Here is a 19,873-nt window from a genome sequence, read left to right on the forward strand (position 1 = left end):
TCGACTAGCTGACTATCGAGAAATGTTGGACTAAAACCTGTTTAGCGCCCCTACCGGGCTCCGTAAAAACTATTTTGACAATGCATTTTAAATGTCAAACTATCGATACTCGGTGGTATTGCCTGTACAGAATTGCGCTACTGATCTGATATGACATTAACATATTCAACAAGAACTTTCGCTGTAGCCGCGTCCGCATTAAATTACAGATGTAGGTATAATTATGGAGATGGCTTCAATCATCTTAGTCCAAACTCTAAACCCATATTGACTGTGACTGCAGAACTAACCACTGTAATTATTACTTTGATGTCAATCAAATCCTATTTAAGCATTGATCGGTTTACGACAAATTGGACTGTAGTGCTCAAATGGATCTATTCGAGTTTAGACAGCTAACCTATTTGTCACGTTGCTATTATCTAAGGTAACAACAGACAACATACTAATTAACTTTGGTGTTCTCAGATATGTACGATCGAGATTAAATGTAAGAGCAAATTCTTCGTGTAGTACTTTCAAGATTCACTTTTCATTTTTGCAGGAAATAGTCACAGATGCAGCGACACAGACAGTTGAACTGTCTTTTAAGAGGGCCATGCACTGAAGTGCATAATTGAGGAGGAAGATAATGTCAACGTTGCAAACAGACACGTACTATAGAAAATACATACATAATATGCTGTTATACCCGAAGGTATGACTAGAAGTATTTGAAATACGTTTCGCCATTAACATTGTTAGTCCTTAGTTGCAGGAGGCGAGCCTATTGTCATGTCATCGGACACGTAACCAAACTCCGGGCTACCAGTGATTATCATTATCATCTTATATAAATTAGAAAAGACCAATAGCACTTTACCCGATTACAGAATCGAACTCGAAACTTCGTAACTGATAATTACTATCAGCAGTCGGATTCACTACTGACCGCTCCATAGTCCTATAGGATAGAAAATACTTATTAAAGAATACAAGGTAGATACCCTATACTTACTATCTTTTCACATATGTCCGTTCTCTGGGGTCATCATTTAAACTGGATATAATAGAGGCTTTGGGAGCCAAGTTAAACGAGCACACGTAATGAAAATATTCTAACAAAGGGTTTTGAGCAGGAAACGCGGCGGAAACAAAGCACTTTTTAAGCGGCGAGATTTTTTAATAACTCTTGTATTTTTAGGATCAAAGCTTGGAAATCAACGGGAATGTGCGTTACTTGTTGCGGAATGTTAAGCTTTATATCAACATTATGCTTACCTACATACATACATACATACATACAATAAATAAAGCCATCGGTCCTGCCTGACGTATCACTGGTCGTATCGGTTTAGCCGTCTTACCAGGCTATGAGAGTAAGGGAATAGAGTGTTCCTGTGTATTGTGCACACACTGACACTATATAAACAAAGTCTTGTGCAGTTGTCTGCGTTCAATAAAACTGACCGCCGCCGTAGCCGAATATCGGCCAAGAGGACATTACATAATATCATGCTTTTTACTCTTAGGGATAGGCAGAGGACGAAAGAATGTCAGTTGGAACGATCCTTGCAAATTTATCTTGCCTCATTCACGCCCATACATCTTGACCATACATAAGACCGCCAGTTACTAGTACAACGCACTAGTCCTTTTTTCAAAACATTATGCTCATTTCTAGTAAATAAAAGCTGAATTTTACAAACACTTCTATACAAATGTATAAATTAATAAATTTTTTACGTTTTCAGAAAATTCAAATGTTTTTTTTTATCATAATCATTGCGTTGCATATTGCAAATGCATAATATGTTAATACGTAATTTCCTCGTACACGGCTCGTCAAACGTAAAGTGAAAGTTGAAAAGTTCACAGCCTGTATATGGCTACGTAAGTTGAAAACTAAATGATAATTGACGTTTAGTACATGCACTTTCACTAATCTCGCTTCATGCAAGTGGTTAATGAAGTCAATGCCAAGTGGAAATTCATATTTACGTAGCTATAACTGCGCTAGAAGAAGCAATAAATACGTGCAGTAATAATGTCCTCCTAGCCGATATACGGCTACGGCGGTCAGTTTCATTGAAACTGGCCATCTGTGCAGGACTTTAATTATAGTGTCCAAGTGTGTGCACAATACACAGGTACACTCTCTATTCCATCACTCTGATAGTCTGGTGGGACGGATAACCGACACGACCAGTGAGAGAAAATATATTCGACGTATAGAATTTACATAATAGAAATTACAGTCTTCGAAGTAGACATTGTCAAGTACATTATAGTAGACATAACAATGTCTACTAAACTATCAGCAAAAATATCTTGCTTTGTCACAATTCCTGCCATGTGCGTGTTGGTGATTTAAAGAAACATGTATATTGTATATCGATATTATAAGTGTGAAACAATGAAGTCGTTGAACTCCGAGCTCTTAAAAGACAACGGCAATTACAGAACCAGTATCAGAAAGTTGTTAACCGTGACAATTTCTTAATGGACATTCCGTCAGATAACACATTTTCTCATAATTGAGACGTAAAAGGGCCGAAAATTTGCAATAATTCTTATGAACTTGTTCGATATCGTTCGATTGTCATTGACATACATATACGTTATACTTTTACTATACTTTATCATAATATAATTAAATTGTTCGAATACCTATAACTCTTTACGATTTTGATAATTCAGTTCAAGTCCTTTTTTTTGGTTATCATTTTTTCATTTTAATTGTAGCCCCCGGTTTTATTAACATGTTAAATGATAACAATCAGAAAACAGAATTTTTAACTCTTTTTTGTTCCTGATTTTTTTTTTTATGTTGCATAATCCTAACAATTTTGGGCACTTAATAACGATTAAATCACTTAATTGTTTACTTAAACTTAATTACTGCTCAAGACCGTAACACTGTTTCCTTTAAATTTAAAAAAAAAATCCATATAACCAAGCGATACAAAAATATAAAACCTTATGTAAAAGCGCGATGGTCGACAATCAGAACCATTAAACGTTTGACATTTAAAAATACTTAAATAAATAGTTCTCGCATAAGACGCCAGGGGCGCTGATCAGTTTCAATTCGTTGATATACTAAACAGACCTACAGTTCTCGCAATTATTTTCACAAATCATATTATTATGTTGTTGTCATATCTAGGTAACTTTAAGTTCGTGTTGAAAATCATATCAAGAGTGCCGGAAGCGAAGCGTGGCGGTTCTCAGGCGCTTCAAACGATCACAAACGTCACCGCCACTACCGGAAAAGCGAAACTTTTCACATAAAAATACAGCACATACACTGCTTTGCGCAATAGCCTATTACTACTAACATTGTTAGAAGGAATCTTATGACATATTGCACACTGCAAATGAAAAACACTAAGAGATTTTTTTAAGAGACTGCAAGATCTGTATCATCATTTTCTACATTCAGTACTATTGAATAACGAGCGTTCGACATGTACAATTGCTACAAAAAAAGTTCGAACTGAACACGCTCGGGGCGCTGATCACCTTTCATAAAAAAAAATTATAGCTTCTCAGTTGCCAATAACCAGCTGTAGTTGTAATTTTAATTATGTCTCTAGAAACCCCTCACTATCATCCTGATGCAGTCTGCATAAAGTTTTAAGAATTTATCGCAGAATAATCAACACGAGATCACTTTATCTCTTCATTTAGCAGATCTTGTAATTAATCCCGTGATCGAACCATCAATTACTCGTCAATTTAACGGACAACCTTAACTTATATGAATGGAAGTGGTTTTATTCGATTCACGAGTAACGGAAATAATCTATAGGGCATTGTCCGACTTCCAAGATCCAAGGTCCTGAAGACGCTTCATTCATCTATAATTTGTTCAATGTTTAGTTGCTATGCGATGTTTTGTAAAGCTCATTCAAACGATCACTAACTTTGACTTTTGAACGTCAAACACTTTTTATACGGGGGGTATGAAATACGCCCACAGTTCGCCCCTGTGTTCTTCTACATTTCTATTGACAACATTCCAATAGACATTTGAAAAAAATCAATAGCACTTTGACCGAGCCGGGAATCTAATCGTGCCCACCTTGTTGTGGGTAGATATTGTTGCTTATAGCGAATTAAACTGCACCTCTAGTGTAAAAACTAAATTGAAATCGCTGCATCCGTTCCGGAGTTATGATGCCACAGACAGACAGACAGACACACAGACACACAAACAGACATGTCAAACTTATAACACCCCTCATTTTGCGTTGAGGGTTAAAATAAACCAAATTATACCATAGTTTTAGAGGTCATAGTGTATGACCTGCTATCTAAAATGATTTAATTTTCCATCCAATAAACAATATCTACTGAACAATTGAGTGACGAGATCTTCGTGATAACCACCGAGATGTCAGACATAATTCATTTGAGTTCAAGAGTAGCATGTCTCATCACCTTATCTGACACATCGCGTGGAAAAAGTCAATAAAGTAATTACACAATAAAAAAACACTTTTCTTGGACTGCAAGATTCATACGCGAATAAGTAACTTTTTTTTCTCAAAACAACGATGAATAATTTAAAATCTACTTATATTTTTATATATCTCCGCTTTTTACAAGTTCCGTAGAGCGAACTTCTATGACTGTTATTGGCTAGTTACTAGTTTCCATTTTATGCAAAATCATGATCAAAGCTCCTAGCGGATGCCGTAGGAACTAAACTTAAAGAATTTTTAAATAACAAGCTCTCAATGCTTGGTAGTAGATAATTGCGCGATAATCAGATAGTTTGATATAGGTATATTAAAAAAAATCTTATAATTTCTGGTCGATACATGAATTGATACATTTGCGTAAGTACGTAGGCCGTAAGACTGGCACTTAGTTTTTTACAATAGAAGTTATTTCAGCTGCAGGTTTCAACAAAAATCCGTAAAACAATAGGAAGTTTGAGTGAAATGCATACGTTCGTATTTTGACTAGGCGTCTCTTTGTGTGCCTCAGATAAAAGGATATGCAGAGGCTTTGAAATAGAAATATTTTTACAAGAGTTTTCTATACTTATTATACTTTTTCGTATTTTATTTAGGTATTGGTATAAAGGAAATTGGTTGGTAGAAAGAAAACTGGTCAAATGTGAGTTGGCTTAAATATTTATTTAATACTGGTTTAATGGTAAATGTTGTTGAAGCGGCAAATTTCAACTGTCATACTGGCTCATGAGATACAGTCTGATTACAGACACTATGACAAACAGACAGCGAAGTCTTAGTAATAGGGTTCCTGTTTTACTCCTTGGATAGGTACTGATGATGATCCCTAAAAAACCGGCCAAGTGTGAGTCGAACTCGCGCACGTATGGTTCCGTACCAAAAACATACGGTAAAAGCGTTTATTGTATGGGGACCCCTCTTAATATTTTGTCTTTTTAGTATTTGTTGTTATAGCGGCAATGGAAATACATTATTTGTGAAAAATACCCATCATAATATTACGATTAATTTCTAGATACCTTATAAACTAATATCATAAATGAAATAGTCTGCCAATATTAATAATATTATCTAAGTTTATATCACCTTCAAATATTTCTTGTATAAGGACGAGGAAAATATTTTTCTTCTCCGTGCCTACGTTCCTACGTGCTTGCTTATTTGTTTTGGAACAAACTTCTATGTAATGTGTAATAAATCATAGAAATTGTATTTTTGCTAGTCATTGATCGTAGCCATCCCAGATGGTTATGTCCTATAAAAAATATGATCTATGAAACAAAACTAAATAAAGTGATAACATTTGTGTTTGAAGAGTTCTATTGTTTGTACACGACACGTTGGGTATTGATGTGAATATACGATTCCTAGTAATATAATAAGTTAGCAGGAATCGTAGAAGTACTATAATTTTGTTTGATATCAACCTATCCCCATGGAGACAACGATACGTGGCTTTTAAAACTGTGTACATATTTTGGGAGAAGACCCATAAGCAGTTAACATTTGTTAGAAAAATCTTCAGTTCAAAGTTCTTGACATATTCAAAATGTGCCAAAATAACTTATCTACGTTCAATAACCGAAGACTCTGCAAATTAATGTTACAATAGCGCGATTCTTTACAGTCGCTTCTGTCGTGTATTGAAAGTTTAACATTAAAAATGTACTGCCAAAATAGTTCCTACACGCCCGTTACAGGCGCTGATCAGATTTTCATACAATATTTATCGATAGCTAGTCGGTTGTCGGTAGTCGATAGTGTTAGAGAATCGAGCTACAATACCGATGCTCCGTCACTTCGCCCTTAAAGCTAAGGGATTGAACCTCTGTAATTATCAAGAGCAAGTAATAAACCCCCACCGACGCTTAAGACTCGAATCACGTATCTTTCATTCCTTTCATTAAGCCCTTCGTAAATTAAGTGTTAACCAACTCAACACGAATTCTTGATTTCAAGCACCATTTTGAATGTTGTATTATTTAATTTTTAATCTAATTTCAGAGGTGAATACACTTGTAATAGATATGACTGGATCAAAATTGTCTTGAATTCAATTAGTCGATAAATACAGTTGAATTAAATCATTGCTTCAGATTAAAAGGTTGCCTATTCTATTCTTTGTAACGATATTTATTCATGTCTTTTATACCTAGTAGTAGATTAAAGAAATATAAGTTTAAGAAACAAACGGACAGACTTTTTCTACCGTTTCACTTAGATCTTAAATTTTAACGGCAACTGGCAAAGTGTATTTACTTTCTGAAAATTTGAGTTAAAAAATAGCTGTAACTTAACACTAGAAAGTGATATTCGTAATCAATTTAGTTTTGGGGTGTTTTTGAGTTTCCCAAGGGTATAAATTATTGGATTCCCTAGGGGTCTTTTTAGAAATGGATGAATGTTCGTTTCCCGCGTCCGTCAAGCGTAAACAGATTTATGTCCGAGGATTGGAATGGCTCACGCTCGTATTAAATGAATACGATTCAATTAGAAGCATTGCAATGTTTTAAGGCCGTCTAAATTACATTCTATAGATATATTTTTCGGTAAATTTCACAAGTTACCTTTATTTGAAAGTAAACAAAGCACTTTTGGAAATAAATTGGAATTTGCAATAAAATTTATTGTATTTTTTCAACAGATGTGTGACAGATTCATACAATGGGGTAGAAATGTTAATACGAACCAATAATATTTTCTAATTTGTTCAAGTGTAAATTTAACGTGACAACGCACGTTTCAATATCAAATAATTATGCTAATTACCTTTCAAATGTAAGGCTTTCTTACGTAGTTAATATTGTGACAAAGAAAGACCATTTTTGTAAACAAAAATCCCAATTGTTTAAACAAATCGAGGACGATATTTATTGACTACAATTTCTAAGAGGCACGTGTCTCATTTGAATTTCGCTAAACCAAAGTTAAGTCAACCTGAGCAACGAATGCGACGAGTAGCTTGCGCGTCTCGTCTTTCTGCAGTGTACACATAAGAGTATAAAATAGACCAACGTTTCACTATTTACGATGTTAGTCCTATTTAATTGAGGGCCGTATTTCCATATAACGGGCACGTTTGCAAACTTCGGGCTACTAAAATAAAGTTTTATATAAATCAGAAGAGACCAAAAAAGACCAAAACTTTGCAATACCCCGGGTATCGAACCCGAGACCTCGTGATTAACAGTAGGTAGTATACACATTATGATTATGACTAATATTGACATTAATTTTATTTTGAATGCGACATGCTTAATGCCGCTTGTATTGCAGCGTTTGTCATAACATCTACGTACTACAAAAAAAATCGACACCTGAAAAGCTAATAAATGCCTGTAGTTAATCTATTTTTTAATTAAGTTTACATAAATGTATCTTACACGCTACACACTAAAGTACAAACTTACTGTATAGTAATCGGAGTGCAAAAACTTTTGGTAAAAACAAGTCTTTGTCAAATACAATAAGGTATGTATCGAATTTCTGTTTACACAGTACTTAGTACATATTACATACGTATTTTTTATTGTATTCATTGTTAGCACAGATTTCAATAAACCTTTAATATGGTGTTAGGACTTACCATTTATCATTGTTTAATTAATAAAATTTAGGCATGCGTGACTAATTTACATTTTTTAATTGTTTAAAATAATTATTTATGGCTTTGTTATGTTAATATTTTTTATCAGCATAATGGTATCACTTTGTACTTCATAAATTAAATTAAAAAAGTATAATTATTTTGAAAATACGGTGATTCAATATTCAAAAATGTGAATAAAATATTTTGGTTTTAATTTTTACTTTTAATAATTCATTTTAGAACAAGAACGCTATTTTACTATAAAATAATTAAATATACTAAGTAGTAAATTACACACTAATTATAATAATACATAATATTTAGAAGGCTTATTGCGAAATATTATGATGAAATATATTATAATGTATATCAGTAAAAACAATCACCCTGTACACCAACTAATAGCCTTACAACATTTTGGTTGGAGCACGTTAAAAAAGGGGCATATTTTTTTACTTCTTATAAAGGTCATAATTATCTTCTGACACTTCTATTGTACTTTGTTAAAACATAGGATAACAATTTCATAAAATTCCTGTAAGTTCATTCATCTCCCGGACTAATTAATTAATGTCGAAACACCCACGCGCATCTAGCAGGACGCTGTCCGGAAAAAATAGGTTTCTTTTACAGGAAGCCTTAAAAATCTAAAGTAAAAAGTATTCATTTCAGTAAAGATCAAGATGTCGTAGTTATACACAACTCTTGTTATTATAATTCATTTTGTGGTATCGATATTTTACACAATATAATATATCAATGAATATGTACATCGATATAAAATATATCTATGAATATGTAAGAATTGCAAATGACGCGTATGTACCTACTAATGGTATTTGTACTATCACTTGTTCTGTACCAGTGGTCAACATTAAAGCATCCTTACACAAAAAATAACCTTTCATCTTTCATCAACAAGCGAACACACCACTTCAAGCTAAAACTTAACAATGTTCAAACAAATTTCCTTTGAAAAAACAAAACGTAGCAACGGAAATTGGAAAGTATCAGTCGGTAATATAATCTGTGTGCGTTTAAAAAAGTGTTTAAAAAGCTAGACTTTCCACATTACAGCACATGGTTACATTATACACGTGTTTGCAATGTTTACATCGAATACATAAATAATAATGACTGCAATTATCCTTTCATCCGTCGACGCTTTATCGATCAATAAAACTGCATAATCGATACAATAATATGCGTTGATTCGCACCAATTTTTGTTTCATCAGAACTTGAATGTAAAATGGTAGTTATCGAAACTACCACTTTGACTGAGTTAATAATGTTCTTATCCATCTTGTTCGGTGCGGTATTTTTGATTAAAAAGATGTGTATTCTTTAAATAAAGACACAAATCAAAACGTAATCTGCAGCTAGAGCAATTCTTAAACGAATACAAAATTTTGTGACCGTTAAACATTGAAATATACATAAACTGGAATATAATAAAATAAAAAAACATTTGATTGTAAGCACACAGAGTCTCTTTCTAAAGTGATTCGTCACCCTTTTTAATATAAATCTAAAAATAAACAATTTACATTGATATACATTCCTGGTACCACCAAACGTGTCAATTAATCAGTCTTAACTTAATTGACACTTAATTGATAAACATATCACTCAAAAAAAACTGTAACAAGTTTTAGACCACCTGACTTATGTGGTCGCAAGGTCAAAGAAAGGGAATCATATGACGAAGGCACATGACCACATTGGTCCACACACGTGCGGTCATATGACTTCGTATTGACACTTCAGAATCTGGAATTCAAGGCCTTGTATAGGCGCGTAATGTTGAAACTGGTTTAATACATTAATCATCATGTCGATGCACTGATATTCCTTTTCAGATTGCTATACAAAGTCCTTTTTCTGTTGAAATAGTCTTTTGACAGTTTTCATAATCAATGGTCTACAATGAAAGCAATTTCTGTCACACTTTTGTTGAATATCGAATAGTTTCGAATTTTATTATAAATTGTTACAATTGGCAATTACAATTTATGAGTTTACTTCTATCATACCATATCTATTTAGGCGTAATTGCAATTACAACTGAAAGAAATCTCAAAACTAAACCGCTCTCAATTAAATGCTAGTATACCAGCCACTTCAACCATTTAATAAGAGACTACAATAATCGGCGTATATGCGATCACACAAGTCATGTAAGAAATATGTGTTGTAACACACATTATCGTTAAGTTTGTAGTAATTTCTGCAAGATGTGCTTAAAGCCTTATTATTCGGACGGAAGCGTTTGTATACTAGCGCCTTAAGTTGCGTTAACTCAAGTCACGAGTTTGTTGCGTAACTGACCGCATTTCAGAGCAAAGCTCGAAGCTATAAGGATTGTATCCATTTCAATAGCATTAAAACTTTAAATGCAATCAATGACGGCTATAATGTCGTGTTCGCGGGTAAACAAGCGTTTTCTGTCAGTAAAACGTGCTTATTGCACATATTGGATTGAAATAGTTCAAGTACTTATCCACGTGTGTGGTCGGAAAGGTATCTATGACCTTGCATAACACTCGAGGTACCTAGTTTTAGTATTTGCAAAGGGATTGTTTGCCATCAATTTCCTTTGGCTTAATATCCCAAATAAACTTTGTAGTTTTAAACGTAATGCATTTTTACCTTTTTACCGATTACTATAACAGTATCGGACATCCACCTTAATAAGAGCAAGGTAAGGCTTGAGTCCCATATAAAACTATATATTTTTGTATATTGTACTAATTGTTAATTGTTAATTAGTATATTTCTATTAGTATACCTAAGTCAAAACTTATTGAAGGCTGGTACATCATGCCTCGGTTAGTAGATATACTTAGGTATATAAACAAGACATTTTCTTTCTAAAATATCAAGACAACCAAATTCGCTGCCTCATTTGAAGCAAATCTAAATCACGTGCTTAATATAAAAATATGAATAGTTACTCAATGAATGCATAGTATTTCAATGAATGCAGCACATACTCAATGAATTAATACATATTATTTACTATCTATTAGTTACTAGTAAACGTATGTCATTGACCTCAAACTATTGCAATTTCAAACACGCTCGCAAAAAGTCACGTATATCGCTTTCTATATCAATGATTTGCTATCAAATATTTATTTGTATTTGAAGAAATTGATATTAATGAACTGTAGTAATTATTACTATTCAGAAGATATAATACACCTTGTTATATACAGTATCTGATGGTAATATTTAAATGCAGGTGCGTAGAACTTACACGTACTCCTAATAAAATTTTTTTGAGACCGTAAACGAATATTTTTTTGAGACATTATCGATCTCATATCTTCTCATTTTTGCCTCTTTTCCCCCTATTTCTTTAATTCCTTATTTATAAATGAAAATATCGTGCAGTAGTCTAGATCCAAATTAATAAGGTTAATTAGAAAAATTCCGAAATCGCATAACCAGATTTCGCCCAATCAAATAGTGACTGAAATATATAATTATCTTTTTGTCACGTTAGCGACAAGAGCCTTGGCCCGCTCCAAGAACTGTTGGTTTCAGAAAGCGAATTGCGAAATTGAATATTGCAGTTATCAACGACATAATTGGTATAATATCATAATTCCTATAAATTTCATTTTTTTAAGGACAACTCCCGCTCTAAGAATTGTTTTGTGTCGCGAGAACTTTTACAAACATACAAACAACGGACACAAAGCACATCCAGACTCAAAACAATTATTTGTGGATCGCACAAATAATTGTTCCGTGCGGGATTCAAACCCCTCCCGACGCAATGGTAGCGGCGTGGTGACCTGAATCAATGCGCCACGGAGGCAGTCAGTCATATCTCGAAATTAAAGCAAAATAACTACACACTACACGTTTACTTAAAAGTGCCTTTTCGTCGCGTCTTTACTTTTTACAGCGTCATGAACTCGTGACCCCACTTAACAATGTCAATTCCAAATAATGATCTTCACGCTTGACAAATTAAATGTTTCGCTTCATCAAAATACAGTTCGCACGCCTCAATTATTTCACAGATACGATTACTTGTATGCTAATCGATTATTTATTCAAATCATTGTATCGGTCGTCTGGCGGACATCTTCAGGAAATTTGGGTTCGTCTTCGGCCTCGGCCGCTGTTAAAGAGTTTTTAAGGATATTTTTATGTCTTTTTGATGATGTTATAGTATTGCTTAAGCGGTGTTCGTCGCCTATCAGCGACAATCAAAGTACCGTACCAGAAATCAGACTAGATCAGGTCTAGTCTCTTCATAAAAATATTACTGACATTATTAAAATTCCACAAAAAATTTAGCTTAATACATTATTCGTTCGAGACAGACGGCTGACGTAACACACCAAAGAAATCCACTAAAATAAAAATATTGCAGATGTCATCTTTATAAAACGAAATATTCGAGATCTATGCATATCGCAATTTGCAGCTTAATCAATACAAAAGCGAGTTGTTTTCTTTCTAGACTAGACGCTTGCTAGACGATCTGTCTGGTTGAGTAACTGCACTAAACTCACTAATTTAAATTAGGCGTGTCTGAGAGCAAACGAGTCGGACACGTCTATAAATAGAAAAAGATGCCCTCCAACAATTAAACGACTATACGATGGCTATTTATTATGTGTAGAAAAAATACACATAGTATAATGACCGTAGTTTAAATGTATTTTACTATACACCTATAATTTATCTCAAGGAAAGAACACGAATCTAATGCTAAGCGAGGCTTCATTATTCATCAAGTACATTCACCATTAAATCCGCACCGGATATTATTGACTCAATATTTCTGTATAATCTATGCAAAAGGTACCTAAACTACGTAAAACAATAAGTGGAATGGTCGTAAGACACGCAGTGGCCCATAAATAGCAACAAACTACAGACATGCCCAAGGGCGCCATTGAACTTATTTCCTCAATCGCCTTTGTGACTTGAACAAAATGTTGGTACCAATCGTAACTATTATTTATTTTCCTGTCACTTGAAAATTTATCTTTTGTTTTTTAACTTTTATAAAGCGTTTATAATTAGTTGCACGCAAATAAGTAATCAGCATACCACGTTTTGGACTGGCTATATGAGGCCGTGAGTCCCACATGACGAATTTGTACCAATTAGTCTTTCGACATGTAACATACAGATAAACCTTCGAAATTGTTAGATACTATTTATCTTCTCACATTGTAGTACTTGTTTGTAATAATGGTCAGAATTAGTAACTTAAATTATTTAATTTAAAAATAAGCTTTCGAGATTTACAAGATGACAAGTGGCCAGAGGTATTTATTGTAAAGTCTCCATTAATGTAGAGTAATCTTTATGACAGTAAGTCTACCAATCTCTAGAAACATACGGGTGAATGCATGAAAACTGCACAATACAGGAATTCGTAATGTCAAAAATATGGTTTTGTTAAAAAAAAGGAAAAAAATACAATATTTATAAGATTGACCTTGTTGCAGTCGCATTTTTATTGATTAGTTAGCACATATCTAACTCAATTAACTGAATAAGGACAATGGATGCTTGAATGTATAATAAATCATGGAATTTCAATATCTAATTTCATAATAATCATGTAATTTCGTCGCTTTTATCTCGTACGATCGGTGAAATTATTGCACTTTCGTTTCTACACTCATTTATAAATCGACCTTTACACAGATTTTTATAATTAGTTGCGTTATTTATTTATTTTTGGAGTCAATGTCATATCTATTTTTATATAATTTAGTAGTTTTTTTTAGGACGAAGACAACTCCCGCACTAAGAATTGCTATTGTGTCGCGCACACAAACATACACAAAGTATACCTAAATCCGAAATAACTATTTGTAGATCGCACATAATATTATGTATATTATTTTTCTGTGTGGGAATCGAACCCAAGACCTTTGATGCACTGGTAGTGGCGTTGTAACCACTTTAACCACTGCGCCACGGAGCCGAGTCGAAAAATCAAGGAGAGGAGTTTGCATTTTGCGATACTTAGGTACTGAAATAGTAAATGTATATTTTATTTCTTTTATACAAGAATAATTGTAGTAGAACGGATTTCCGCATGCGACCATAGTAAATCATAATGGTTATTTGAGCACATATCTACCGTAACGCGGGGAAAATATCCGGGGCCATAAACGTTCATCACTATTTACTTTAACATAAATATAAGGCCACATTAATGTCTTATGTTTTATTAAATATAATAAGAAATTGGCCGTTATCTATACTAATATTATAATCTATACTAATATTATAAAGCTGAAGAGTTTGTTTGTTTGAACGCGCTAATCTCAGGAACTACTCGTCCGATTTGAAAAAATATTTCTATGTTAGATAGCCCATTTATCGAGGAAGGCTATAGGCTGTATATCATCACGCTACAACCAATAGGAGCAGAGTACCAGGAACGAATGTTACAAAAGGGGGGAAAATTATGACCCATTCTCTCTTATGTTACGCAAGCGAAGTTGCGCAGGTCAGCTAGTGAAATATAAGCAAATATTTGAGAAATTAAGAGATGATTCACATCCATGCAAAAAATACGCGCTACGGAAACCGGTTTCAAGAACACAATGACATTTTAGATGTCAACGCGTTTTCTAATATCTTTCATTAATACAATAAACTGCATAGCTACAAAAACTTTGAATAAGTATTTAAAGATATATGTATATAAATATACATTTTCCCCTATATATCGCCGTAATAAATATCGCTCATTTGGCGCAACAATAACACAGGTAATTGCTATGTAAAAAAAGTTTAATTATATCATTGTTGCACAAACGAGTGTCGCTCATTATAGGACTGAACACTTGACTTCAGAACACTGTATGTAAACAACCCAGTATAAGTTTAGTAAACAATAACTAGCGCATACTATGAACTTTGCACAACTTCAAAGGCTAAGCTAAGGTCACGGAGGTCACATGAATACGGTTCCGTTCTTTCTCTTTAGTACAATGTGGTGCAATATTCGTAACAAAATGTTCAAACATACATACATACATAGCTACATACATACATACATACATAAAATCACGCCTACTTCTCAAATGGGTAGGCAGAGACCAAAGAACGCCACTTGATACGATCCTTACAAACTTCGTTTGCTTCATTCACATCCATACATCTTGTCATACAGGACCGCCGGTTACGTACACACCTGACCTATTTGCAAGACATCACCGATATGATCTGTGTATGTATTTCTAGAGCGTCCCAGCGTTCAAACATTTCATACAAAATAACTTTACAACGATGACAAATATAGTTTTCTCTATGTTTACTCGTTCACGTAGCCTGGGAATTACGGTATCAACCATTTTTAATTGGAACAGCACGTGAGTAATATTACTGCAAAAATATTTCCCTAGAGCTCCGGTAAATATGTCACAGATAATACTATACTATTCTTATGTTAGTTGTATATCACAAAAGTACATTTCTGTGTATTTTTTTACTTTATAAAAGTTTTATTTTGGCATACTGACTTTAGTTTTCCACAAACCAATTATTTCGTTCTAGATGACTCTACGTCTGTAAAATAACGCTAATATTGACAGAGTTCCATTGCATAAACTTAAGAAACTGCACACCAAAAGTGACGAAACTAATTTGTTTTTTCTGTTCTTAAAGAAGCTAAGCCTATATTTTGGTTAAATGATAAATGGAGGAGTCTTCGTTTTCCTCAAACTCATAAACATTACTTTCAGCGAGTTCATACGTAATAATAAAAACGTTCATATCATAAAAAATACTCGTCAAAGAAGGGAAACTCATAAAAAAAACAAGATTAAGCGAATGCTACGTGTTGAATGGCTGTGTCACAGACAAAAATGTACATCAAAAACCAGAGTACAAGTAATTTTCTTTAAAAATTCGTAAAAAAACAACAAGTTATGCACCGCCTGTTATCATCGCGTGTAATTCCGCAAGTAATTGTACGAGTATAATGTAAAAACCATTGAACTGAGATACAAGATTATATAAGTGTAATAATTGTAATCAAATTTTACGATAAACAAGGAAATCATATTGTTATGCTGCTCATTATAATTATGTAAAACTGTTAACCAAAATATGAGAAAGTCGCATATAGATAATTTTGTAACTTCATCCACGTAAGTTTGTACCTAAACGAATTTATGAAGTGGTTGCTTCAGATTATGTTCATTAATTTCCCTAAAGACTAATTACGCCTAGCTCCTTTAAATGCCCTCAGTCTCAAATATTTTAAAATATAAATGGTGCAATAGGTAAATCGATAAATATTACTTTTAATCTACGTAAAACAATAATTCTACTTCATGCATACTTGGGAGCAAGGTTGTCAAATATCTCGCATTTCTTGAGCGAATACTTCGGAGTACTAGAGAAGTTTCATGCAAAGAGGTTCTCATAATTTGCATCGAGAATTTCACTGTCTTATCTCTCTAAATTAATGAATCTATTCTGATCTAATATGACATGCGAATCGTGGGAACGTTTGTGAAATACGACATAAATCTTATGGAAAGCGATGGTAAACAATATTGATATATCTATTATATGTTTGTCAGCAAATGCTCCTCTTAAAATCATATTTATCAGAGATAAAAGTACCTCCATCTCTTCCTTTAATCCGCAAGAGTTCCGACCACATCCGTCATCCATTTTTTCGAGCGTAAAAACGGTTCAAAGATACAAATAAATAAACAAACACGCATTATGCTTTTTCTATTTTCCTCGGGTCACGGAATACTGGAAATGCGTATGTTACAAGAGGTATTTTATTATTATAACATTGCGTATTGTTAAAACGAAATATAAAAAAATAAATAAACGCGATACCTTTATTATTAACATTAGGTAACGTTAGACGGTACATGTAATTTTATGACAGTAATTTGTAGGCAAATAGCTAATTTATTATTTCAACAAAGAACTAATATAGTGAACCACGCAATGAATCAATTTATAGCACTTACGACAATGTTCCCCGTCTGCGTTCTTATGTAAATATATCAGACATTATTGAATATTATCTTGTAAAATGTTTCAAAATTTTGCTTATATTGGGCACCATTTTACTCACTTATGTAACAAAATACAAATACTTAGTGAAATGTGTTGCGTGTCTGCGGCTGTCTGCTATAGACGTAAAAATTTGATGATGTAAATTTACGATTTACGAGTTTAATATGAGTAATTTTCTATCAAAACTGCATTCAATTTAACTAGTTAATTAGCGAATTTAATTGATCCAATGCCTCAATCATACCCGTTACACCGGCACGTCATTAAAGTTACGATGCACCATACAACTTACTTTTTGTTAATTAATTGAGGTATTAATAATTAGTAATTATTCTACTAGACTCGCAGCATTTTACATAACGTGATAGAGATTGGAAAATGCAATGCTGAATTCTATATCAAGAAATACAAAGTACAAGTTGCTTATGCTTCATCAAATTTACCTACAGATCATGACTAATTTATATGAACTTTATATGAGGAATATGATAGTGAGATATTTAACAAACTTAACATTTAAACTTTTGGATTGCATGACTTTAACTAATCTAACACAATGATTGTTTCTGTTTTCGACCACAACCCTAAGTCGAAAAACCTGTGTCAGAAACTCAAGCAATAAGTATTAAACTAAATATGTATTTTCTCATTATTTAGTCAATGGGAAATTACACCTTAATTTAGCCACACTACCAAAAATAAAGTCAAAGACCTATGAGTTTCGCAGCAGTTGATTTAACCGTAACCGTGTCGAGGAAAAACGTGCGATAGTGGAAAATAATAAGTCATTGTAACCAACAATAACAGTACGTACACCAAAGTATCTAGTACCATTGTCTTTGATACAATATTACCGCTGCGACCAATTTAATTGTTACATGATTTATTTCACTCACAATTATACGATCTCGTTTTTATTGTTATTGTTAGTACGCAATGTAATGCGTACATTTATTGGCGAACGAATGTCTGATCTTGAATGAAACCTTACTCTGGTTTTTGCAATGTGTTCGAGAATTTACGAGCTCGCGACTGTTTCTCAAATTGTTAAGATATCGAACTCGTCGGAAGGTTTCAGGTTCAAATTTAATCACGGTTTTCCGTTGACAATAGTCATAATTACCAATCACGGCAGTTACTGCAGTAATCATTAAAAAATATTGTATTAATTTTCTTACAGAGTACCGCGTTATCCAAAAAAAAACTGCGAGCCTTTTTTTTATTTACAACATTCCTAGATAGATTTTAAACAGATGCTCGTAAATTTAAATACATGAGATAAATTGTTATTTAATTATGAAAAATAGCAGCTAATATTTTACTATAGTTTTAATTATAAGTTTATCTGGGGTTTATAAACAAAAGCTTTTTTTAATGAGTAGGGTTCAGGCATAATTGTTGTTGTAAATTTTTCACAATATTCAGAAGATAAGTGAGCCCTTTTTTGTACAAATACAGCCAAAAGATAAAGAGTAATTGCAGCAATGAATTCGGTTATCTCGTTTTTGTTACTGACTTACCAAAAAAAGCTTTATTTGTTTATGTATTTGAAACAATAAGTTATTTCAAAATTACTGACGGCTAATTCGTTAACTAAACTAATTCTCCTTGTTGAACTAGAGGTAAATAAGCTACCTAAATAGTACAACTTTCTTAATATGGTAGGATAAATAAATTAAAATAAAAAAGTTTTAATACAGCGTGAACATAAAAATGCCCATTAAATTTGACCATCAATAAATGAAATGTATATGTATTTTTTTAAAATCTTATAGTTGTAGGCTCTTTATCATTTTACTATGGATTTAACTTAAATATGATATAATTAATAATTCAATTCAAACAAAAACCAGACAATTAAATCATTGTAAAAAGATTTCTATTTGGACTTAATTAACAGGCGCATTTTTTAAGTACAAAACCAAATTGAAAGACAATTAATTAAGTAGATAATTAAATAACTCACCGATATATAAATTAATGAACTGTTGAAATCACTACACAACACTTACACCTAGTTGATTTTCGCGCCGCGAGCGCTTGCGCAGGTCAGACAGTCGAAAGTGCTGCCACCACGCCACATGAAACAACTAAGCTACGGGAAGGGCGCTCTTGCAAATATATAGCCTCGAAGCGGGGATACATTTTATCGAAATCTCGAATCACGTATGCTACCTCAAAAAACAATATTTATTCAACTGTATAGTTGATTCACATGATAATCTTTTTTTTGCTTTTTTCACTGTAATTTATGAAATTTATGAATTAATTGAGGAAAATAATTTGGAGTTGATCAAACAATTTTACAATTAGCTGTTTTTAGTCAAATACAGGTGAATAAAATTGATTGAATTATTTAATCTATATTTTTACACCACTCTAAATCTTTAGTTCTATAGTTGTACCAACGTGGACTAAGACTATGCGTTTGAAACATTCAAAATAAAAGGCTACTTCTAAACTTAACGTTAAACTTATTTTTTTCTAGTAAAAATTTAAACGAAATAGTTTTTACCTATTTTCATTTTAAACCCTTAGTTAGTTTAGCAAGATAAGCTTTTTTTAACCCGTTCCTGTCCCACTGCTGAGCACTGGTCTCACCCCAAACGAGGGAGGGGTTAGGCTTTGTGTCCTGTCCCGGCCATGTGAGGCTTCGGGACTTTGCATCCCCAGAAATGTAATAAAAAACACATTTAGGCATGCAAGAATTCATCACGATGAATTCATAAAAATAAAATGGGCGTAAAAAATATGTTAGTAATTGGTAAACACCTATT

At 33.1% G+C, this 19,873-nt stretch overlaps 2 protein-coding genes across 2 annotated transcripts in view; both read right to left on the reverse strand.

Annotated features, from left to right (window-relative positions):
* The window catches only part of LOC142976448 (peroxidase-like), an 85,725-nt gene extending 66,530 nt beyond the window's left edge, over positions 1–19,195 (reverse strand). The window contains exon 1 of the mRNA XM_076119815.1: positions 19,063–19,195. The gene's annotated coding sequence lies outside the window, so the exon portion shown is untranslated. The remainder of the gene's footprint in view (positions 1–19,062) is intronic.
* The window catches only part of LOC142976731 (salivary peroxidase/catechol oxidase-like), a 159,969-nt gene that overhangs the window by 107,353 nt on the left and 32,743 nt on the right, over positions 1–19,873 (reverse strand). The window lies entirely within an intron of this gene.

The sequence above is a fragment of the Anticarsia gemmatalis genome, chromosome 11, assembly GCF_050436995.1.
Source record: "Anticarsia gemmatalis isolate Benzon Research Colony breed Stoneville strain chromosome 11, ilAntGemm2 primary, whole genome shotgun sequence".
Taxonomy (NCBI): domain Eukaryota; kingdom Metazoa; phylum Arthropoda; class Insecta; order Lepidoptera; family Erebidae; genus Anticarsia; species Anticarsia gemmatalis.